The sequence below is a fragment of the Hemicordylus capensis genome, chromosome 4 (genome assembly GCF_027244095.1).
Source record: "Hemicordylus capensis ecotype Gifberg chromosome 4, rHemCap1.1.pri, whole genome shotgun sequence".
Lineage (NCBI taxonomy): Eukaryota > Metazoa > Chordata > Lepidosauria > Squamata > Cordylidae > Hemicordylus > Hemicordylus capensis.
This window is the reverse complement of record NC_069660.1, coordinates 221,602,649-221,626,716: the sequence shown is the minus strand read 5'-3', so window position 1 is coordinate 221,626,716 and position 24,068 is coordinate 221,602,649. Positions and strand designations below refer to the sequence as shown.

At 47.5% G+C, this 24,068-nt stretch overlaps 1 protein-coding gene across 1 annotated transcript in view; it reads right to left on the bottom strand.

Moving 5' to 3' along the window:
• PARD6G (par-6 family cell polarity regulator gamma) overlaps positions 1 to 24,068 on the bottom strand; it is a 114,266-nt gene that overhangs the window by 49,780 nt on the left and 40,418 nt on the right. The gene's annotated exons all lie outside the window — the stretch shown is intronic.

The window sequence follows — 24,068 nt, the reverse complement described above, 5'->3', positions numbered from 1 at the left end:
ACCCATGAGCATCCTTGCGGCACCATTCTGGACCAGCCAAACAGTCGTCAAGGGCAGCCCCATGTAGAGTGCACTGCAGTAGTCCAAGCTGGATGTTACCAATGCATGAGTGACTGAGGTCAGGTCCAGCTTCTCTAAGTATGGTCGCAGCTGGCATACCAGCCATAGTTGGTAAAAGGCGCTACTGCACACGGCCTCTGCCTGCGCCTCCAAGGACAACTGGGTCCAGTTGTCGGGTCCAGAAGCACCCCAAGCTGTAGATTTTGTCTTTCAGAGGGAGTGTGACCCTGTCCAAGACCAGATTTACCTCATTACTCGGATGATCAGTTCTACCAACCCAAAGCACTTCTGTCATATCTGGATTAAATTTCAGCTTGTTTGCCCCCATCCAGTCCAGAACAGCCTCCAAGCCCCAGTTCACAGCATCCACTGATGCTCCCTGGTGTCTGCTGACTTAAAAAAATAGGTAAAGCTGGGTATCATCAGCATATTGATGGCACTGCAGCCCACACCAATGGATGACCTCTCCCAGGGGTTTCATGTAAATGTTAAACAGCATGGGAGACAGAATAGATCCCTGTGGCACCCCATAGGCCGAAGGCCAAGGAGTGGAGCAGGTACCCCCCCAGGACCACCTTCCCAGTACGACCCTCCAGGTAGGAGCGCAGCCACTGAATAACTGTGCCCCCAAGTTCCAACCTGGAGAGACATCCCAGAAGGATACCATGGTTGAGGATATCGAAAGCTGCTGAGAGATCCAGGAGGATCAACAGAGTTATACTCCCTCTGTCTATTTCCCGGTGTAGGTCATCCACCAGGGTGACCAAGGCAGTTTCAGTCCCATATCCAGGTCGGAAGCCAGACTGGAAAGGATCTAAGTAATCAGTTTCATCCAGGACTGCCTGGAGCTGAGACGCCACAACGCTCTCCAATACCTTGTCCAAGGGGTGGTGGTGTGTGTTTGAAACTGGTTGAATGTTACATAAGTCATCTGCGGCCAATGAGGGCTTTTAAAGGAGGGGCCTAATGGCTGCCTCCTTCAGGCAAGGGAGGGACCACCCGCTGCTCTAGAGAGGCATTCACAACCCTGCCACCCATGGACCCAGTCCCTCCCTAGAAGCTTTCACCAACCATGAAATGCAAGGGTCGAAGACACACGTCATAGGCCTCAACCTTCCAAGCAGCCTGCCCACCTCCTCAGGCAACACAGTCTGAAAACCATCCAATATAACACGAACAGATGGTGCACTGGCAACATCCAATTCTGGTGCTGCAAAAATCTTAGCATCCAAGTCAGAACGGATATGAGCAATTTTATCTGCAAAATGTAATACAAATTGGTCCCAGCAGGCTTCTGTTTGATTGTCTTTGGGGTCCTCACCTAGGAGGCCCTGAGCCACTCAAAAAAGCTCAGCTGGACAACTTTGAGCTGATGCGATGACGACGGGAAAGTAGGATTTCTTTGCTGCTGCCACCACCATGGAGTAGGCCCTAATATGGGCTCTAGCCTGTGTTCGGTCACATTCATTCTGAGTTTTCCTCCAATGACGCTCAAGTCATCTACCAGCCTGCTTCATTGTCCGCAACTCACCTGTATACCAGGGAGTCACTTGGGCTTGGCGGGCTGGGAGAGGACACCTAGGCGCGACTGTATCAATCGCCCGACCCATCTCCTTATAGCAAAGGGGAACCCAGGGCGTCAACAGGATCATCCACTCTCAGCAGGGAACTCCCCCAGAGCCATCCGGAATCCATCAGGACCCATAAGCCTCCGAGGGTGGACCATCCTAATTGGTCCCTCACCCTTGAAGAGGTGTTGTGGGTCCACCCTCAGTTCAATCTTCACCAGATAGAGATCCGTCCATGATAACAGTATTGAGGCCTCCTGGACTCTCCACAGAACACCACTGCCCACCACTGATCTAAAGACCAAGCCACACGAGTGGGACTAGAAATCAGTTGAGACAAGCCTATGGTCATCATGGAGGACATGAAGTCCTAAGCTGCACCAGACAAGGCAGCCTCAGCATAGACACTAAAGTCCCCCAAGATTAAAGCTGTGGGGTCCTCAACAGCACATACGACACCATCTCAAGCAGCTCAGGAAGGAAGACTGTTAAGACAGTGCGGTGGGGCGGTATACCAACAGAATCCTAACTTTGTCTCGTGATCCAATCACTACATGGAGGCACTCGAACTGGTCAGAAAAGTGGGCAGTGCATCTGGTGAGGGGGATGGTCTCATGATGAACCAGGGGAACCTCACCTCCCCGTCCACCCTGCCTTGGCTGATGCTGCATCCGAAAACCCGGTGGGCACAACTGGGAGAGATTACATCTCCCCCCTCATCCAACCAGGTTTCCGTAATGTATGCCAGGTATCCGTGTTCATCCAGAATAACCTCCTGGATGGCTGTGGCCTTTGCATTTATGGACCTGTCATTTAATAGCACCAACTTTAGGCAAGGTGGGCTGCTGGGAGAGTTACTGGGGTCTCCTTTGATGGGAGAAGGACTGGAGGGTGTGATAGCTTCGATATAGCCAGTGCACCCTCCCCTCATCTGGCACATCCTACTTCCACCGTCATATTGCCTTCTGGCAAGGACCACCTCAGTTGGAAGCACCTCCTCCAAAGTAACATGCCCCCGCAAACACATATCATGAAGATGAATACTTTGGTAATAACAAAAAATAAAAACTCCCTCCTATTAAAACCGAGGCAATAGTTAATCTGGTAGCATCAGATGTTGCATCAATTTACATATAATTATGGGAAACTACTATTTAAAAAACAGACAATTTGGGGACCGAGAGAATACAAGCAAAAAAGGTTGACAGCTAAGTGGAAACCATCTGAATGAGCGGAAAGCAGCATTACATTGCAACAAGGAAAGAAGGGGAAGTAATGGGTGGCCGTAATTCATTTATCATTGTGATTGTTTTACAGCACAGAATGCCCCTCACTCCAGGCTGCACAATTCCAACCCTCCTGCAGATGTTGGACTACAACTCCCACCATCCCTGGATGTGATGGCTGGTGAAGATAGGAATTTTAGTCCAACAGTAGCTGGAGAATCAAAGTTGTGCAGTCCTGCCCTAATCCAAATATGGTAGCTTGCATGGAATCAAGAATCTTAATCTTCCCTTTCATTTCTTTTTTGTTTAGAGGAGAGGGGGAGTTTCTAGCCCTGCTGATTGAGTGTGTGTGTGTGTGTGTGTGTGTGTGTGTGTTTTGGGGGAGTCTGTTACATATTTGGGCCTCTGAATCATATTGGACCTCTGAAAAGTATAAGCGTGCATATGTATTCAGTACTTGGTTTGGGCCCCTTTTGCAGCAATTACTGCCTCAATGCGGCGTGGCATGGATGCTATCAGCCTGTGGCACTGATGAGGTATTATGGAAGACCAGGATGCTTCATTAGCGGCCTTCAGCTCTTCTGCATTGTTTGGTCTCATGTCTCTCATCCTCTTGGCAATGCCCCATAGATTCTCTATGGGGTCAGGTCAGGCGAGTTTGCTGGCCAATCAAGCACAGTACACTGTATACTTTTCAGAAGTCCGATATTGTTCAATTCTACAATCCTTGTCTTCTTGGTTCCATGTAATATTCTAATTTTCTGGGATTGTGGATTTGGGGTTTTCATGAGCTGTACGCCATGATCATCACAATTATAACAAATTAAGGCTTGACTTATCTCGCTTTGCATGTAATGCGTCTGTCTCATATATCAGTTTCACCTTTTAATTTGCATTACTGAAATTAATGGACTTTTGCACGATATTCTAATTTTCCGAGTTTCACCTGTACATTTGTCCTCACAGCAACTCTGTGAAGTAGTTAGGCCAAGAGAGCAGCTGGCTCAAAGCCATCCAGTGAGCTTCATGGCTAAGTGGGGATTTGAACCCAGATCGCCCTACTCCCAGTTCGATGGTCTAACTACTACACCAGATCCCTCTACGTACTCTTCCTCTCCCCACTCCCAATAGGTCCAAGAACTCTCCTTCCTTTCAAAACGTCTTCCTTCCCTCACTAGTATAAGTCTCTCAATCTCCTTCTGGTTTTAAATGGCCATAGAGACTTCTAATTGTTAATTTATGACTAAAGTAATCAAAGCCAGCCACTAAGGCCTCCCCCCACTCATCCCATTCAACCACTCCAGTCACTTCCCTTCAAGATTGAGGCCATGCGGCTCTCAGAGAGGATTACAAAACAGTTCTCTTGAAAGCCACAGAAGCACCAAAGGACAGTCACAGGAAGATCATCTAGAATTGCTACCTACATGAACACCCTGTCCTGCAAATCCTGTTACTTCATTTTCTATAGGCAGAATGCATGGAAGCTCATTTCAGGCTGGGCTGCAGTTTTAATTCGGGAAGATCACAGGAAGTCTTGCAAAAACATCTTCCAGCCTAAGCTTGTTGAAGCACAGTTAAGACAAACAAGATCTCCTCCTGCACCTTTTAGAGCAGCAACAATCTCATCCAGCTACACCCCCTCGGTTGGAAACATGTCAGTTCAAGCCCAAACACTTAGACACAGCCTACTTTTAAAAAACTGTGTATACTTCATTAATAGTCAGGTGAGTGCCAGCTGGCTGATTTACCCAGATGCACCAGCCCTACAACCAAAGGCTGAAGAGTCATCACTTTGTGCAAATGATTAAGGCTTTCATGTTTAGTTACACAAGTTTAATGGTTACCCAAAAAACATGCAAACCCTACACATAGCAGCAGCTAGAGCTCACCCCTAGAGCAGTCAGCTCCTTGCACGTTTCTGTCCTGAAGATGTCATGCTTTCCTAAGCTGTTGCATGCTTTTTTGCATATACAACTCATTATGCAAACCTCAAATATCCAAGTCTATTCCATGCATCTGTTCCGATGCATGGCTTTGTTTAGAGCAGGCGCGTAACAATGATAGGGCAAGGGGAGACAGTTGTCTGGGGGCCCCACTGCCTGGAGGGGCACCCCAGGGGCACCTCATGTGACTCCCCATTGCCCCCTGCCCAGCCCCATAGCCTCTCAGCCACTTGCCCTCTTCGCCGTCTCTCCTGCTTGTTCTGCTGGCCGCAATCGAAGCAGCAGGCAAGCTGCAAAGAGCTCCTTTTCTCCCGCCTCTCAGCTGATCGGCGGGTGGGCGGGGCTTCCACGGAGGCCTCCGTGTAGGCCGCAGTGAAGCCTGAACTCGAGTAGGGCCCAAGCAAGCCAGGAAGGAGGAGGCAGCCAGAGTGTTCTCTGCAGCAGAAGACCCCTTGCTGCCCTGCTTAACCCAGACCAGCATTTGCCAGGTAGAGTGTGAACTCCTTTTTGTGGTTACCTTTCCCGCCCCCCCCCCCATATATAGGGATCTGCTTGCCATAGGGCTTGGATATGGGGGGGGGGGGAGGGACCGAGAAGTCTCTGAATATTTATTTTGAAACAGCTTGGAAAATTTGCTGACTTAAAAAAAAACTATCTAAAAAGTCCTATAAGTGGCTTGTTTCATGGCAGAAAATTGCAAAAACTTCTGGAACAGTATTTTATTAATTTTATTTATTCATTCATTCATTTATAAATGCACTTATGTTCAAGTTGTTTTGCAACCCAGAAGGTCTGAGTGAGAACTGTGAAGCATGTGTGGTGCTTTTATTTTATTTTTCTTGTGTGTGAACTGCTCCCCAATAACTTGCAGGGACTTCAGGGTAAATCTGGCCAACATGTGAATGCAGCACCTCCATTCCAGAGGAGATGTGTCTTAAAGGGCTTTAAAAGCCTCCTGTGAAAAACCTCCTGCAATCAAACTTGACTGAATTTGTTCAGAATTCTGAGAAAACAAACATAGGTTCACCCTGCATGGTTGAAAGTCTCCTTTGCTAATCTGCAGCAAGGGGCCCATTTTAATAATTCATCTTTCTAGTGTGTTCTAGGCATTAAAAGTAATACAAATGTATAGTACTCAATGTATATCACTATATATTGTGATGTGTGTGTGTGTGTATTCAGTGAAATGTATTTGCAGGCAGCATACTTATTTTGGAATATCAGACTTAAATCCTTGGGGGCCTGGGGTGTGCGGAGGCCCTGGACTTTGGGGGGGGGGCATTTTAAAATCTTGTCTCTGGGCCCACTCCACCCTTGCTACGCCCCTGGTTTAGAGGTTCCCAGGGCACTTGAATAACAATGGGTCACTTCAGACTTTTCTTATTTTTTTCAAATACAGGTGTAAACAGTTGCTTTTGGATTATAATTATATGACTAGATTATATGACTTTTAATTAATTATGACTAGATACAGAAAGCGTGATACAAGTTTCCATATCGCTGAACTCCAAATTAGTCTTTGCACACAAGTGCAGTTTGTTTCTCTCAAAATAAATACAGTATCCCCCGCTAATGGAGGACAGGTAACATCTGGAGAACAACTGCATCCCTCTTCTGGACTTGTCCTTCCCCTCTAGAGTCTTGCTTTAGTGAAAACTGTGGAAGAGGCATCTTCCCGGAGATAAAAATGGAAATTCAGTCTTGCAGACTTTACAAAAGCACAGATTGTCTTTTGTGTTCCAGCTATTGTTTACCAATAGCGCTTGAAAACACAAATCTGAGGGGTTTCAAATTAATCTGCAGAGAGCCAGACAAGTGAGCCCACTTCCTCCTTGGAGGAACAGGGAGTCTCTCTTGGACAAGAGAGTTATTGCAAGCAACCGCAAGGCAGAAATTCAACCACTATACAGTGATCTGAAACTGAACTCTCCCCAGCTTGATGAGAAGCCAAAGGAAACAAACAGTACAGTGGTTCGGACTGTAAGACAGTTTGATGCATATTCCATCTCACCCCCAACCCAAAAGACATTTACTTGTTCAAGGAACAAAACGGTGCAACATTTTGTGCATGGGCAGCTTCTATTGTTCTCTAGGAAACATATGCACTCCATGCCAAGGAACCTCAGAGAACACAACTATTTTCCATTCCTGATTGAACAGTTGTCTTTGAGGCAACAAGACTAATGGAAGCGAATGGTTTTTTTGTCAGGCAGCCACTTGAGCCAAACAGGAAATGAGCCTAGTGCAAAGTATGCTCCAACTGCTGTGCCCAGAATACCTCAGAAGACAAAGCTTCATACAGCAAACAATAGGGTTAAGTGAGTAATCCTGAACCGTAAGCAGGAACTTATGGAGATAGGACGAGGTTATGTGGAAGATGAGCAGCTAAAGATGCTCACTTTGTGCACAATTCTTCAGCGTCTTTATGAAGAACATTTAAGTTCTATAGGAACTAGTCGCACATGAGGTGGCCAGGCTAACCCTTTGGGATTTTGCTTGCATACATGCATGAAACTCCCTCCCCACAAGGCTTGAAATTACTGAACTGATTTATGTGGACATCTCTTGGAGGGAGGCAGGCGAAGCAAACTAAACACATTCACCTATTCTTTAATATTTGCTAGCAACTCCTCACCCAAACACAAACATTTCTTATTTACCATATTTATATACTGCCCGACATATATTTCTCTCTATTTTCTTGTCAAACGATCACAGAAGGCTTCATGCCACACAATTATGAATGTTTGGGATTGGGCTTAGTCCCGCCTTCCCCAAGCAGGGCTGTTGGTTGAAGCAGCAGCAAGAAGCTGCAATGCTCACAATGATACTACTAAGATCTTTTTTTAAAAAGGGAAAATTTTTTGGAGCTGTATAGAAATATGTTAAATAATAAGATGAATAAATAATAAATAAAATGTCCCTTCTTTTTAGGGCAGTCCCTGATTGGTCACATTTTTTAAAAAGCTATCCCTTTATTCCTTTGCCAAGTCTCAATAGCCTCATTCAGACTTGAGTACAGCCTCCAAAAAAGTCCCAGAAGTCTTGCAGGGCATCGATCACTTACTTCCCCACCACTCCTCTCACACTTATTTATTTATTTGATTTATATACCGCCCTTCCAAAAACGGCTCAGGGCAGTATACATCAATTTAATTTATTTATCTATTTATTTATCATATTTATATACTGCCTGATATGTGCATCTCTAGGAGGTGTACACCGTTTAAAACAATATAAAACAGAGTAAAAACAATTAAAACAATTTCACAGAATAAAAAAGTTAAAGCTTTTTCACAGGATAAAACAGTTCAAAATTAATTTCAGTTAAAAGCTTGAGAAAACAGGTGTGTCTTGAGGATCTTCCTAAAAGCCATCAGAGATGGAGATGCTCTTGTTTTGACAGGGAGCCTATTCCAAAGCCCTGGGGCAGCCACAGGGAAGGCCCGGTCCCAAGTCTCCACCAAATGAGCCAGTGGCAACCATAATCGCACCTCCCCAGCAGGGCCGGATTAAGCTAGTGCTGGGCCTGTAGCATATGTTATAAAGGGGCTCTAATTTACACATTTTTGGAGTGAAAGGCAAGAATTGGGTCAGTAGGGAAGGTTAAAGAAAACGGAATGACTGAGCTGAACTATGGTAACTTTTGTTAGGAGATTCATGTGGGAAATTTTTGTTACCATTGGCTGAGGAACAGTTACGTGTTTAATCATCCAGAATAAAATAAAAAGAAGAAAAACTCTGTCCCACCCCCACCCCCACCTACGCAGTTCCGGAGATTTTGGATGACTTTTCACATAAATAAACTCTTACTGGAAGTGTTTCAATACCACTAAAACACACCTTTGTTTGAAAGGGGCTGCTTTGGCCCTAGCACACACCCCACGCCCGCTCTCCCCCTCAGGCCCGCCCACGGGGAACCATTGCTCGCGGCCTGGGAAGCAAGCCACCGCGTGAGGAGGCCCACTATGCCACCCACACTCCCCAAGAAGGCTGCCCAATGAGCCCGGGCCTCCCCCGGGCCAGACCCTTCGCCAAACCGTGGGGGAGGGAGTTGTGACAAAACCATCCCCCGTTTCTGCTGTCCCTGCTGTGCTGCAGCTGCCACCACCACTTCTCAGGGTGGGAACCCGCCCTCCTCGCCGCCCTGCGCCCATGGAGACAAGGCCACAAGCCCGCGCGGCCTGCCCACTTAGCCAGCAGAGCTCCAGCCTCCACGTCCGCTCTCCGTGCCTTCAGGGAGGGGACTAAAGAGGCTGGATGCTGAAGCTGGCCATGCGGGCTAAGCCCCGCCCCCACACGGGCCAAGGAGCCAATGAAATGCTCCCCTGCGCCTCGTGCTTCTTCAGGGGGGCCGAGACAAACCAGCCGCGCCGCCCATTTGGGGCGTGAGCATGACAGACTATCAGCGTGATCACTGATATAGTGTTGGGCACTTGAAAACGCGGGGCCCGTAGCAAATGCTACTTTTGCTACTAGGTTAATCTGGCATTGCTCCCCAGATGACCTTAATAGGCGGCTGGGTTCATGACAAAGAATGTGCTCTCTTAAGTACCCTGGACCTAAGCTGTTGAGGACTTTATGGGCACTAACCAGCACTTTGTATCTCACATGGAAACATATCGACAATTCTTTTAAAATCAGTGTTATAGGGTCCGTTCGGGTTGTCCCAGAGGCCAGTGTGGCTGCCACATTTTATATCAATTGTAGTTTCCAGACTACATACAAAGGCAGCCCCACAAAGAATGCATTACAGTAGACAAGTCCGGAGGTTACCAGCATATGCACCACTGTTTTAAAGTCAAGTGATATCTGAGTTGGGGTTTTCCTAGCTCACAGCTCATACTTTTAGCTACTACACCACACCAGACATTTACAGATAGGAACCCAAGGAGAGCTGGGACTACACTCTACGTCTACCTCCAATCCACTGTCACCAACAAATTTCAGAAGTCCTGGGTTTTCTAGAGTCCCATAAAGCCCACTCCTCAAAACCACCCACAATGTGCAAAGAAGTCTCCATAAAAGTATCTAGTTGTGTAAGTATGCATGGCTCCTTTAGTCAAGGAAGTATTCCCCATTATCCTAGAGAGGCTGAGGTGTTGAGAGGCAAGCCCAAGATTAGGGCTGCCACCCCCTACAGAGGCTCTGTGCTTTTAACAACTGTACCACAGGCCAAAATTCAACAGCTGCTTTCCCTAGCAAAAAGACAGAGCGATATGGAAAGCTTTTCTGCACCTGCTGATTTTGTCATGCTGCTGCTGAATTTGTCATGCCAAGGGCCTCTGTGGGAGAAGGAGGAGAATTAGTGACCCATCCCTGAAGTATTGCAATTTTTCATGAAATCAGAGCTTCACTAATTTCTTCACTTTCCAAAATAAATAAAAAGAATAATCCGGTGTTTACTACCAGCCAGCAGGATGAATGAACATGGAGCTGTTGAACAGGGACTCATTTCCTCTCAGCTACATTGCAAGAACAGGCATTTCTTGTTCAACAGAGGTTTGGAGTGGTGTAGTAGCTTTAAAACAACACACACACACACACACACACACACACACACACACAGTCATGTGAGCTGGAAATGGCTACATGTTTGTGCAATGGGGTGGCCCATTTGTTCAATGGCTACATGTTTGTGCAATGGTTGAAAGTTGTGGAGCCTGCAAGAGCTCCAAGAAATAGGCTACAACTCTACATCAAATAGCCTAGCCAACAATTTGAAGATTTTACAGTTGAGTCTAAACAGAACCTTCAAATTTTTGCTCGGCTCCTTCCAATGTTTAGAATGAAACCCTCTTCTAGGATTCTATCCAGGAAGAGAAGGCAAAGAAAGAGAGAAAAGAGCAGAATTGTTAGCCTGGCAAAGGTTGTGCTTTTAACAAGTGCAGAGGGCAGCTTTGGAGAGCCCTTTATATAGAGCACACTAGGGTGTCAAACTTAATGCGATTTTGGAGAGCCATTTTGCCTACCCTGAAGATACCCAGTGGCCACATCCAAACCAAACCAGTCACTGCTACCCATATTCACCATCACTTTCAAGCACTGCACTCTATACTCCCCTGCACTTAGAGTTAATAGCTTCATATTTAAACAAAAGTACTGGCCCCATGAGCAGAGGAGGTCAAAATCTAATGAGAAGCGGTTAAGTCTAAAGGGCTGAGAGTCAAGAGTGGCTGAATCTAGAATTTACTGGCTTTTCAGGCCCTAATGGTGGGGATCTGACAGAATACCAGTTTTACTGTTCGGCAGGCAGAGCTCTATCTGGCCTTTTATATGCCCCATAACATGCAGCTCATAATGCAGAGGGATGGGGTAGAAATAGATGCTGCAATACGTAATGAAGTAAATATGCAATCAGGAGTTCCTCTGCCCTATAAAGTACATCTGGTTCCAAATCCTGAAAATGGTTAAATAATTAGTTTAGATAACAGAAAGGATGCTGTGAGCCAAAAGGGATCAGATATAGCTATGCATCCTCCATAAAGTTACCAAAGAACCACCACCACCACCAAACCAACAGAATAGTAACATGAATGACCTGAATGATATGAGCCCCTGGTGGCGCAGTGGTAAAACTACTGCCCTGTAACCAGAAGGTTACAAGTTCAATCCTGACCAGGGGCTCAAGGTTACAAGTTCAATCCTGACCAGGGGCTACAAGTTCAATCCTGACCAGGGGCTCAGCCTTCCATCCTTCCGAGGTCGGTAAAATGAGTACCCAGAATGTTGGGGGCAATATGCTAAATCATTGTAAACCGCTTAGAGAGCTCCGGCTATAAAGCAGTATATAAATGTAAGTGCTATTGCTATTGCTATGAATGTGGTTCCACAGTTATATGGGTGATTCTCATGTTATAGAGGAACGGAAGTGTGCTTTTTATGATGTGTACGGCAAACAGATACATTCTCCGATTCTGATTTTTTTTAAAAAAATTGGAATGTAAATTGAACATCCTCAAAACACAAAGCAGACATTCCTCAGCTTTTGTTCTGATGGCATTTTTAACAGCAAGACTAAGGCTGCCATCTTAAAAATAGACCAGTTCTCCTTCAAACAAGTAATCTGCAAAAAACCCTTCATCAGATACTGAAACTCAAAGTATGCCAAGGGGCTCTGATTAACAGCGGAAAAATACCAAGTACTTTTTAAAAAGCAAACAACAACAACAACAAAAGAACAGTAAGCAAAGGAGCATATACTCTGACTGCACAAAAGTTCCTTTACAATCATAATTATGACCCCTTCCTCCTCGATTCCTGTTAAGTTGCAGGTTGATCTGCAAGAAGCAGATTTGTATCCATCTAGTTACAGCAGTTAGTTATCTGTGTTTGACATTTACTGCCAACTGCTTTGTTTTTAAAAATGTGCTTTCAGATCACAGCTATACAGAGGGAGATTTGAACAAACCATCTCTCTTAATTTAGGAGCGCTTGCTCTGAAGAAGCTTGCAAAAACCCTTCCAACGCATTTCAGCTGAGTGTGAGAGATTTTAGCAAACATTATTGAATTTGAACTGACTCCTCACCACAGAAGCATCATATGAATTTTCATATGCGGAAGAGTGAAGAACTGCTTGTGTTAATACATTGCATCACTCCTATCTGGGTAATCAACCTGTATGCTTGTGTAAAGCATATGCATGTTCAGTTGTCCACAAGGCTAATGAGGCATTTTTGCTCAAATGCTAATCAAAGCATTTCCCCCTCAAACTTGGGTTCAGTAGTTTACATTGCTGAAAATGGAATGCAGTTCTGGTTGTAATCCCAGAGGAGCTGGGACAAGTTACCACTAATGATGTATTGAAAGATACCCTTAGAGATAGACTGGTTTTAAACTATCCTTTCATCCCTAATCTTGAGAAAAGTGACCAGTTCTGCTGGTTTATCCCGAGAGCCCTGTACTGGGTTGTTTACATTTTACTGACACACACTGGTGCGTGATTGTATCAAAGAAAGATGGATGAGGTAGTTATTCACGGTTCAGTTCTGGCTTATGGATACCACTATCTGCATTTTCTACTGCCCCTGTGTAGAAATTTCTTTCCATGTCTCCCTAAATATGAACAAGTTTAAGACAAGAGATCTGCATTAGCCAGTCATAATCAGAGTGATTTTGGACACTAAGAAGAGACACGCACCATCTTAAGAACACACAGGAAAGACTGTGAGGTGCACACAACCTTCAATGCAAAATATCTTATGCGATGCTAGCTTTGCACATATGTAAACATGGGGACACATTCGACATGCAATGTTCCACATTCATTCCAAGTTGATACTATCCCATATAGGGCTGTACCATATACCTCTTCTGAACATTCAAATCAGCTCTTAGTAAGTCTGAGGACTGCTAAATGCAGGTGTTAAAACAACAAAATTCCTCAAAACCCTGAAAATCCTTACACTTAAAATGGAGTTCTGAAAAATATTTTGGCACCTTTTATTACTAGTGAGTTTTGATGGCTGGAGAGAATGTTGATCCACAATAAAGAACAACATAAACCAACAGTGTAATAAAACAGTAAATCAATATTGTAAACCAACGGTATAAAGAATAGAAATTGCCAATCTGAGGTTTTATTGCTGTTGGACAACAACTCCAATCAACCTTGGCCTCAATGGCCAATAGCCAAGGATAAGATCAAAGAAAAATATGTTCAAGTTAAAAGATCTAATGGTCATCAGGGAGATGATCATGTATCTCTAGCACAAATGCAACAAGTGACCAGACTGAAGAGTGTGTTATGCTTTCCCTCAAAATTAGACACAGGAACTTCCCGCCTTTCAGATCAGAACCCGATGATACTTAAAAAGGGTTGAGAGAATTATGGCTAGCTGCCAGCCTGGCCAACACTTTTATACAGCTGGCTGAAACATGCATCTGCTTTAAACTATCATTGCAGGTGGTTTATCAACACAAAGATTTGCTTCAAAAGTGCAAGGCTAAATGCTCACTTTCCTATCAGTGCCCAGAGAGACACATGACTCATGCCAGGCGCATCAGGGAGAAGGATGCGTTTGAATACAAGGATTAATGTGAAATAGATCAGTTTATTTGGTAAGAAAGCAGTAAAAAGGAATCTTTCATAAAGCCAAGTTAGAAGCGTGAAAGGATTCAACTCGAAGCAGGTTCCAAGAGAGCGACTGCTTTGAAGAAGAGCTCCCCAAGCGTATCCCAAGTCGATCCAACATCCAAGGCAATAAGTGGAAAGAGTGTTCATAAATATCCATTCCTCAGGCCTGAGGCCTGTTCATATAGATATGGCTGTTGAAAGTATGGACAATGGCACGTACAGCACAAACTAGCCAGAAGTACTTAAACATTTTAAAAGAAAGCGGGGCGGGGGAAGAATGATCGCAAACATAATGAGCACTAAGAGAACACCAACGTATTTTATAACAACCATGTTTTGGGGCGGTGGGAGGAGATGAACATGACAATTCATTAAATACAAATTTTAAATAAACAGCTGTCAGCATACATAGGGCTTTGTAGGTTTCCTGATGTATCTGCTACAGACACCCTGTAAGGATGCCCTGTAAGGATGCCCATGAAACAGATTTTGAGTTTTGTTTCGAGCTCAATCAAAATGTTTCATCAGAACAGTGGTCGAACCAGTTGTTTTGACGGAACAACCCTTTTTTAAAAGACCTTTTTTAAACTTTTCCCCAAACCCCCCCATAGGATCCATGGGGGTTTGGGGGAAGGTTAAACATTTGTTAAAAATCATCTGCTTGCCCATTTCTTTTGTGAGTTGGGTGGTAGGTAGCACCCATCATGCACTACCACCCAACACTTGGTGTCCCTAGGAGCTACCCATGGGGAACAATGGAGTGGTTTGAGTTTCCCCTATGGTCGAAACAAGCTGCACTCACAGAGTGCACTGCACACGGGTTTTGCATTGCAATTTTCAATGCATTTTGCATCCCTGCCTTGAAAAACACTGCAGAAACACATAGTAAATGGAAATCTGTCTCTCCCAACACCAAACACACATTGCAAACATAGGCCAAAAGTGACCCGGAATCCACTGCTGCAGTAACATCATTGGCACAAGTTGTTCTCTCACATGCAAATTATGAATCCTTGCTTTCTAGAATTGGAACAGCTGCCACAGCAGCAAGCATAGCCATAAGCTCTACTAGAGCAAGTTCATCCTTTGGGATCCCCACTTCCCCCAGCCAATGGGAGCACAGTTGCCCATGACAACACGATTTGTATGATAACAAGCCAACCATGAAGCAAGGAGATCTCAAGCCAACCAGAAGCCAATTCCAGAAAACCAATCAGCAAGGGGAAAACAGGCCTCAAAATGTAGAAACGTTTAGACTCAAAACTGGGTTGTTTTGTTCCGAACTCAAGAGACTTGAAACAACCTTGCGTTACGAGTCAAAACATTTTGACATGGAAACGTTTTGCACATCTCAAACACCTGTCAAGTAGGTCAGGCTGAAAGACAGGGGGTTACCCAAGGCCATCTAATAAGCCTAATCTCCATGGCAATTTGAACCTGGTTCCCACATTCAGATCCACCCAGATGTCTACACTACACATGCCAGTGAAGCAACACAAATATACAAGCTTCTACCCAGAACAATACAGACAAGATTTCACTATAGCAAGCCCATCAATCGGACTGCCAAACAGAAGCACACCTTAAACTATTAGGTATTTCCTTGTCAGCATGTTATTTAAATATAACTTAACATGACTTCAGCTAAGGTAAAAGAAACATGCTTTATCATAACCAAACAACATATTTTAAGAATCCTGGAAAGCAACCTCTGAGAAATCCATGTTAAAAGTACATCAAGTTGCCAGAAAGCACTAGGAAAGGCATATGTAAAAAAATTTGGGAACTAAGATGTTAAATTTTCACAGTGTGCACACACCCTTGCACAAACAAGGTGCAAGTTTTCACTTGATCCACTGACTGTAGATAGTTGCCAAAAACCTACATAAAAGAGGGACAAATATTTCATATCAGAAGATTCCAGGTATACAACAGCAGCTTGCATATCTTGCCTGCTTTGAATAGCTAATCTGGATGTGTGGGGGCAGAGGAGGGTGGTATGTGTCATTTACTAGGGAAGGGACTGCCAAAGACAGTTGTGGTCTCCTGCTCCTTAGAAGTAACTCCGAGTTTGGTATGATGAATACTGCCAACATGCTGCATGCAGCACAGGCAAAAGGGCAATACATTTACCCTTGGAAATGTGATTTTTTGGCATTACCAAATTTGGCACTGCCCTTCAGACAGGCAATTGTTTCAAAGGCCATCAGTGAGCAGAAATTCAACAGGAAGAGGCAGGGTGTGGCGTTTGATGTCTCGGGGCTCTTCCAACCACAGAGGCTTGATATGCAAGATGGGAGGAGAAACCAAATAGCATTGGCAGCAGGGCACATTCGGAGTGGTGAAACTGGATCTTTTTCTCCACTCTTTCAATAGACACATGAAGTGAGTATGCCAGTTCATCTTGAGTGTGGAGCTTAAAACCAATAGGTAGCAACTGCAGATGAATAAATACACACAGTGCAGGATGCCAGTAGGTAGGGGACACCGTGGGAAGTGGGTCACATCCACAAATGCTGGGGATGGACTTTTGTTTGCAAGGGATAATGCACTGCTACATAAGCACAGGAACTCCCAGAATAGCAGGCAGAAAAAATGCAGTACAAGCCCTATGCACCAACATGGCACATGTATGATATGCAGTAATTTGCAATGCAGACATGTCTTGCAAGCCTATGTGTTGTGACACAGAAAACAAGTAGGACTTTAGTACCTCCCAGGGCCAGCACACTCCTGGATGACCAAGTATATCAAGCTCTACTGCAGGATGTCCACAACCACAGTCAGAACGTAAAAACCTTAAGAATTCTCACAATCTTACTCCCTAAATATTTTATGCTAGCCCTTAGGGGTTCCCCCCCTTCACACCAGTGTTCCCTGTAAGAGGGATTCCTAGATGTCACTGACTACAGCTCCCACAATCCCCAGCCAAAGGCCATTGCAGCTGGGGATTTTGGGAGTTGCTGCCAACACCTGTGAATCCCTCTTACAGGGAACACTGTTTGCCACAGCTATTTTCTGCAGAGTCTATGACAGCAGCCGGATATCAAGACTACTGCAGTTGTTCTCCAAGCCCCTTCCCAACAACTAATGTAAGAACAGAAGAGGAGCCCTGCTGGTCTATGTAGTCCAGTATCTTGCTTCCAACAATGGCTGGCCAGATGCTTACAGGGAGCCCACAAGCAGGCGATGCAGTCAACAGCTCACATTTCCACACACCCTCAGCAACAGGTCCTGTATGCCATCAAGATACATAACCAGATGTATTCACTCAGGGGTTCCCAATGGGGGAGGGGGGTACTGGTGCCCCTAGGGGCACTTGAAGGTCTACCAGGGGATTCTCAGAGCCCTTCAGCCTACCCACACTGCAGCCACACAATTTATTCCCCATCCAAGGATTGCCAGCTTCAGGCAGATGCACCCTCAGTGATATGTCTGCTGCAGAAGGGGAGGAAACAAGGTGAAAGTCCTTATCCTCTGCTCCCAACTGGCAGGCTATGTGCTGAACTCAGTGTACCCCTCCACTCAGCCTGACTGACAGGCCTCAGAAAATGAGCACTGAGTACTCCCATTGACATTAATAGGACAAGTAAACTTGCCCCATTAATTTTAATAAGACTGCTCATGAGCAACTTAGTCTGGATGTAAGCCAGTGACTGGAGTAGCCTGTCTCATAACTGTAACATTTAAAATTTGTGTGTACATGTGTATACACACACACACACACACACACTTCCTTCTATGGGGTACCTGAGCTGAAGGTTTGCAACAGATGGCATTATGCTTGTTTTAAAAACTGATAACTCAAAAATCAGTGGTCTGGAATATGGGAACAGAATGTTCAGATCTGGAGTGATAAAGTCTAAAAGGCAATTGAGGAGTCTGCATAATCTTTCAAAACTTTGGTAAAAGAGACAGCAATGTAGTGCATGCTAAGGAGGACTAGTACAAAGTGAAACTCTTGGTACATGCATAGACAGAAGTGCTTTCCCAGCACAAGACTTGAGCCATTTACTTCAAGAAAAAAAAACTGCACGTCTCTGAACTATTCCCTGAAAACATCTCAAGGGGCTGCAAATAAGCTGTATACATGTCAGTCAGAAACCCCTGGAAAAAGGAATGGAGAGAAATGTAGAAAGAAACATTGGTCCTACCGTGAAGGGTTCTTTCTCCTCTGAAGTAGGAGGTCACGGCCCACAATGGGTAACCTTCCACTCCTTGCTCCAGATAGACAGGAAGTCTCAGGTGTTTCAGATAGGTGATGATCCGTCCCCTTCTCCCAGCATGCCCAGGTGCACTTCCCCAGTTCCGACTGTCAAGTCTCATGATGGACTGTTCCCAACCATGGAGCTTTTTGCTGGCTTGTTTGCCTAGCTTAATAGTGTTACGGACTGAAGGTTAGCATGCAGGGGTAGGAGGATAGCAGACGGAATACCTGAGACCTCAGTGACATTAGTATAGAGAAAGAATTGTATTAATCTCGCCTCAGTATATGTCAGATCCATGGGTGGGCCGCGTGACCTCCTACTTCAGAGGAGAAAGAACCCTTCACGGTAGGACCAATGTTTCTTTCTCCCTCGAAGTAGGAGATCATGGCTCACAATGGGACCTACCAGAGCAGTACAGGTACCCTTGGGGCAGGGAGGAAGTGGATCCTTCTCAGCTGTGCACCACCTCTTGGAGTATAGTCCTCCCGAAGGCTGCCTGCTTTGAGACCAGGGAGTCAATTTTGTAGTGTTTAAGAAAGGGAGAGGGGGATGACCACGTGGCAGCGTGGCAAATCTCCCCTAGTGGTGCCTGAGCTGTGAATGCTGCCGAGGTGGCTGTACTGCATGTAGAGTGTGCTGTGATCCCCCATGGCACTTGGATCGACACAGCCCGATAGGCCATGGCGTTGCATGCCCTCAGCCAGAGGGCCAAGGTCGTCTTGGAGGCCTTGGTCCCAGAGACCTGGCATGGAAGGACACGAAAAGAGCCTCGGACCATCTTAAGTCCTTGGCCCTTCAAATGTATATGTGCAGAGCCCTGCGCACATCTAGGGTGTGCCATTTACGTTCTAGTAGGTGCTTTGGGCTAGGACAGAAGGACAGTAGCACTAGAGCTTGTGAACTGATGGAAGACAGAGTTGATTTTAGGGATGAAGGTAGGATCCGTCCTAAGGACCACTGTACTGTATCAGGTTGGAAGACGCAGAGCTCCTTTTGAATCAAGAGCGCTCCCAGCAGCGACACCCTGAGTACCGAGGTGATGGCTGCTAAAAAGAGGACCTTGTACGATAGGTACTTTAGTGGAATGGATGACAGCGGTTCGAAGGGTGTGTGCGTGAGAGTGTTTAGGACCTTATTGAGGTTCCATGAAGGAAATTGATGGACTGGTGGTGGGGTGATATTGGTAGCCCCCCGTAAGAAGCGTGACAGGTGGGCGTGTAGAGCCATACTCCCTGCACTCTTAAGCTTAAGTACTGAGGCTAAAGCCGAAGCTTGCCGCTTTAAAGTGTTGGGTCTTAGACCCTGGTCCAGGCCCACCTGAAGGAAGGCCAGGACCTGGGGAACCCTGGCCGAGCTTGGGTCAATCTCCTTGCGCCTTGCCCAATGGAGGAAGGCGGCCCAGGTTGTCTGATAAATTCTGTTGGTGCTCTGGTGTCTGGCAGCCAGAATTGTATCCTGCACCGGCTTGGAGTATCCCTTTTTTGCTAACTGTGCGTGCTCAAACTCCAGGCATGTAGCTGGAGCCACGCTGGGTCCGGGTGGAGCAACGGCCCTTGGGACAGCAGGTCTGGCCACAGAGGGAGGGGCATGGGCTCCGCGATTAAGAGAAGCACCAGATAGGTGAACCATGGGCGCCTTGGCCAGAATGGGGCCACTAGAATGACCTGTGCTCCCCTCTGATGGAGCCTTGCCACCACCCAAGGGATCAGGCCTATCGGGGGGAAAGGCATACAGGAGACCTCGTGGCCAAGGAGCATTTAGAGCAGGCCTGCTCAACTTCGGCCCTCCTGCAGATGTTGGCCTACAATTCCCATAATTCCTGGCTATTGGCTGCTGTGGCTGAGAATTGTGGGAGTTGTAGTCCAAAAACTGTTGGGGGGCCTAAGTTGAGCAGGCCTGGTTTAGAGCATCCGTGTTCTTCGCGAGGTGATGGTGGAACCTCGTGAAGAAGCGGGGTAGTTTGGTGTTCTCTGGGGACGTGAACAGATCCACCTGGGGGATCCCCAGGCTGTTCTGGATCTGCCTGAACACTTCGGGGTGTAGTGCCCACTCTGCCTCATCCACTGTCTGGCGACTGAGCCAGTCTGCCTGGACACTGGAAACACCGCTCAGGTGCTCTGCCCCGATCGACTGCAGATGGGACTCTGCTCACTGGAATAGAGCATTGGACTCCTCCATCAGGGACCTGGATTTGGTTCCGCCCTGCCGGTTCACATGGGCCTTGGCCGTCATGTTGTCGGTTCTGACCAACACATGTTGTCCCTGTAGCAATCCTGAGAAGTGGAGGAGGGCCAACCTGATGGCCCTCAGTTCCAACCAGTTGATGCTGTGGTGGGCCTCCTCCAAGGTTCAGAGACCTTGAGCCGTTTGCCCTTCGCAGAGGGCTCCCCATCCTGACAGGCTGGCATCTGTGGTGACTGGGATCCTGTCAGATTCCCATAGGGGATTCCCCTTCTCCAGATTCGGAGAGAGCCACCAGAGAAGGGACTGCCGCACCTGACATGGGAGAGGTATCAGCTGTCCGGTGCAGTTGGTGACATCATCCTGGAAGGGTAGCAGCATCCACTGTAATGGGTGTGCGTGCCACCTTGCCCATGGCAGGTCTTCAATGCATGCAATCATGGATCCCAGAACCTACACCAGCGTCATGACCTCCACCCGCATCCGGTGTAGGAGCGGTTGGATCTAGTTGTGTAGTTTCTCCCTCCTGTCTACAGGCAGGGAAATGGTGGCCACTCATGTGTCGAACCAGGCCCCCAAATGCTGAAGGGCGTGGGATGGTCGAAGCTGGCTCTTGGCCTCGTTCACAAGGAAACCGTGGGCCTGAAGCAGCTGAACGACCCTCAGGACATCCGCGTTCGCCTGCTTGAACTAAAATAAAGTCTAAAAACTAAATAAAGTCGATATTTTAATTTGACTGTGCTCAAATTAAAATATCATCTAAATAAGCATGGACCCCGAGACCCCTCAACCTCATGTGACCCACCAGAGTGGCCAGTACCTTGGTGAAGACACATGGGGCCAAGGACAGCCCAAAGGGTAGGGCCTTGTACTGGAAGTGTTTTTGGTTGTAGCAGAACCTGAGGAACCTCCTGTGTGAAGGGACAATGTGGAGGTATGCCTCCTTCAAATCTATTGAGGCCAAGAAGTTGCCAGGGGTGACTGCCTCCCTGACAGAATGAAGAGACTCCATCCGGAATCGCCACTTTCGAATGTAGCAATTCAACCGCCTGAGGTTCAGGACTGCCCGCCAGGAACTGTCTCTCTTGGGTACCAAGAACAAAATGGAGTAAACGCCATGACATAATTCAGTCAATGGCACAGGCTCTATGGCCTGGATCTGAAGCAGGTGGTCTATGGTCTGCTTCATCCATATGTGTTTGTCCTTGTTCCTGGACCTTGGGGAGACTATGAATTGTCCCCATGAGTGGGAGGTGAAATCCAGGCAGTAACCCGATTCTACTGTGTCTAATACCCACTTGTCCTGAGTGGAGGTTGCCCACCTGGTGGAGAAGTGCTGCAACCTGCCCCCAACCTGACGATAGTCAATTCTGTTTTTGGTTCTGCCGTCCTCCCATCTGGGGGGTGGAGAAACGCTGTTGTCAGTGACCCAGTCTGCCTCTCTGGCTCCAGTGGTTGTTGGTCCTCCCTTGGGGTCGACCCTGGGATCGATATGGTCTTCGGTCCCGAGTGCTAGAACCCTGCTTGTAGGAACGAAAGGAGCATCTGCTATTGCGAAAGGACCTACGTGTGTCCCTGCCCCCGCAGGCATGGCCTTTTTGTCCCATGTCTCCACCAAAACCTTGTCTAGTGACTTGCCAAAGAGGTTGCCACCACTGAAGGGGGTGGAGGCCAAATTGGACTTAGATTTCACATCCACCTGCCAGCTCTTGAACCATAGCGATCTGCGCAGCACCACGTTAGCTGCCATCACCCTAAAAGAGGCCTGAATCGAGTCCAGGCTTGCGTCTGCCATAAAAGCAGCAGCCTTAGTGAGCTTATTGAGGCCTTGTCGGAGCACCGTATGGCCAGGCTCAAGCTTGGCAAGAAGGTCCTTGACCCACAATACCAAGGCTCGGGCCATGACAAATGGATGCCGAGGCCTGGATGGAGTTGGCGAATGCTTCGTGTGCCTTGCGCAGAAGGGCGTCCGCTTTCCTATCCTCTGGGCCCTTAAGCTGTTCATCCCCTTCTCTATTCAAGATTGCCCCTGACACCAGGTCCACTATAGGTGGATCTATTTTTGGCACTGCGATCTCTGCCATAGCCTCATCATGGAGGATATAGAACCTCTTAGGAAATGAGCTTGCATGTTTGATGGCTGCAGGGTTAGCCCATTCGGCCCGCATTGTATTGCGGAAAAGCATCGGGAAAGGAACCACAGGAAGTTGCTGCCTAGCTATAGGGAAAACGTCCTGTGCCAGCTGGCCCGTGGCATCCTGTGCCTCCGGCTGAGGGGCTGCAGCATTAATGACCCTTTTTGCCTTGGATAGCATCACCTCGTAGGTGTCCTGGGAGAACAATCTCAGGATGGGGCTCGGGTTCTGAGGTGCCTCCTCCCCTGAAAGCTCCCCATCTTCCTTGTCAGGGGCCTCAGCCTCACTGTGATTTTCCAGGTTAGGTGCCGGTTCTGAGGGATGTCTCATGACAGAGTCACCGGTCTCCCTGGGTGCCACTGGAGGGGGAAGAGTCACCTCCCTGCCACTGCTGGGTTGGCTGGAGTCAGCCCTTTGCCTGCCAGTGGTGGTGGTGCTCCCAGAGATGTGTCTGCGCCTTACTGTATAACTGCAGGGTAACACTCTCTCAGGGCTGTCATCTGAGGAAGATGAATGAGTCCTGGTCCATGCCCTACTGGCTGTGGACAGAGGTGAAGAACCCTGAGGGAGCATTGAGACTCTCCTCAACTCCTAGGCCACCGCCTCCTTAATCAAGCATGAGAGTGCTTTGGCATTCGCCCTCATCTCATAGGCCATCATGTCCCGCACCCATTGGGCTCTCTCCTGAAGCTGCTCTGAATCCCTGAATGCAACACTCACCTGGCGCCGAGTGGGGAGCGAGGAGGCCTCATACCTGGGTTCGTGATGAGTCGCCTGGTGTTGCGAGTTGCCCTGGCAGCAGGGTGCCGTTGGCTGAATAGCCTCATCCTGGCCTGGGCTCTGTGCCTGGGTACATGAAGCATGGGTGAGAGGTCTATGGACTTCGCCCAGCAGCCAGTCATCACGTGAGGCATGGGTGAGTGGTCTATGGACTTCGCCCAGACACCCGATGTTCAAATCTGGGGAAGGGTTTGCCAGTCCCCTTGTGTCTGCATAAGATTCCTCCAGGCTATGCTGAGTCCCCTGAGAGTGCCCGCAGGTTGCTCCCTGGTCTGAATTGGGCCGTCTATGAATGTCCAAGGCTGCTGCCCCCATAGGGTCAACCATGGCTCTGGGAGCAGGCTGGGGGTGGCGTGGTAGCTCGTCCTGGCGCTGCAGCACCAAACAGCTGATTGGAGGAGCAGCCGCTGCATCACCTTCCCTCTCTGAAATATGGAGCAGGCCACTATGTGGCGCTGCTCTGCTTCCCGTGGCTGGCTCAGGCTGGGCCGTAATGGCGGTGTTCCCTGCTGAGTGGAGACTGGCTGCCAAAGGAGCTGTCAGGATGGCTACCGCAGAGGGCCTCTGCTGAGGGAAGGTCAGTATCAACCACCATAGCGGTGGCCTGTACCATGGCATCAAGCCTGGTCAACAGAGGGAAGGGTGTAATGGCGGTGGTCTCCTCTGAGGAGGCAATCGGCCCAGAGGCAGCCGCCAAAGCAGCGGCTTGGTGGGCAGTGGTCTCTGTTGGGCTCTGCCCGGCAGGGGTGATGGAGGCCGCCACAATGGCGGAGGTCTCCATAGGGACGAGGCCCGTGTTAGGTTCCACGGCGGCGGCCAAATTAGTGGCGGCCGGGAATGCTCCGCAAAGTCGCGGAAACCCCAGTAGGGGTGGACATGGGTAGGGGGGT